General features: G+C 38.2%; 1 non-coding gene across 1 annotated transcript; it reads right to left on the reverse strand.

Moving 5' to 3' along the window:
* Window positions 1-548: 548 nt before the first annotated feature.
* On the reverse strand, window positions 549-619 carry Trnag-gcc. The gene has a single exon. It is a non-coding gene; the product is annotated as a tRNA-Gly (tRNA).
* Window positions 620-1,030: the final 411 nt, after the last annotated feature.

Below are 1,030 nucleotides of genomic sequence, written 5' to 3' on the forward strand. Positions count from 1 at the left end.
TAGAGGAAAAAGAGAGACAAAAAACAACAATGTAGGTTTGTCCTCTGTACGTAACATAATTATCTTTTTAAACTCAAGCAATAAAAGTTGAGCATACAACCCCTAATGTACCGTTGGTCTAAAAGCAATTATGTCACAAAACTCAGGAAAACAATTGGTTGAGTCTAACATCACTGGTTCCCGTCACTGTACATAGATATAGATAAAATAGATAGATAGATATATTGACCGTAGGTATATTTGAACTTAATAGATACATTACATATTTTTGGGGGATCCAGATTACAGTGTATATATCAAAACCTTTTTTTTTTTTTTTTATACCATGAGGACTTTTCACGGGAATTTCTGGGCTAAAGGGGATACTTTTTGAGGTACCTCCTATCTCAAAGCCCACCCGCTAGGTAACTGTTGCCCTGAGTGAGAAACCCCAACCTACACTCGGACCGAGGACAGGATTCGAACCCATGCGCTTGGAGACCTCGCGGACCCCAAAGCACGCACGGTTCCACGGTACCACGGCGGCTCCAAAAGTAACGAAAGAACTCTGCATCGGCCGGGAATCGAACCCGGGCCTCCCGCGTGGCAGGCGAGAATTCTACCACTGAACCACCGATGCTTATAATCTGACGAATTTATACTTTTGTTGTATCGTCACTTTTCTTGTGTAGTAAATTCTTGTGAGGAGGAAAAAAAAAAAAAAAAAAAATTTCAAGTTATTTTGATCTTTGCCACGGAAGTTCATTTTTAAGAGACTGAACTGCAACGGAAAGTTATACAGATGACGAAAGGCGAAATGTGAACTTAATCTAATCTACAGCAATTCTTTCTTAGAGACTGTACAAATGACGATAGAAAGAATGATTAGCAGTGAAAGAGGGAATGAAATAGCAAAATAAATGAAATACGTAAAATATATAACAAGTAACTTGGAGGCTGTACTTCAAAGATATAAGCCTGAAGAGTTGCACAGATGACGATAAGAAAGATTGATTAAGAGTGAAAGAGAGAAAAAAATAGGAAAAAAAAA

Source organism: Portunus trituberculatus, chromosome 13 (genome assembly GCF_017591435.1).
Source record: "Portunus trituberculatus isolate SZX2019 chromosome 13, ASM1759143v1, whole genome shotgun sequence".
NCBI classification, from domain to species: domain Eukaryota; kingdom Metazoa; phylum Arthropoda; class Malacostraca; order Decapoda; family Portunidae; genus Portunus; species Portunus trituberculatus.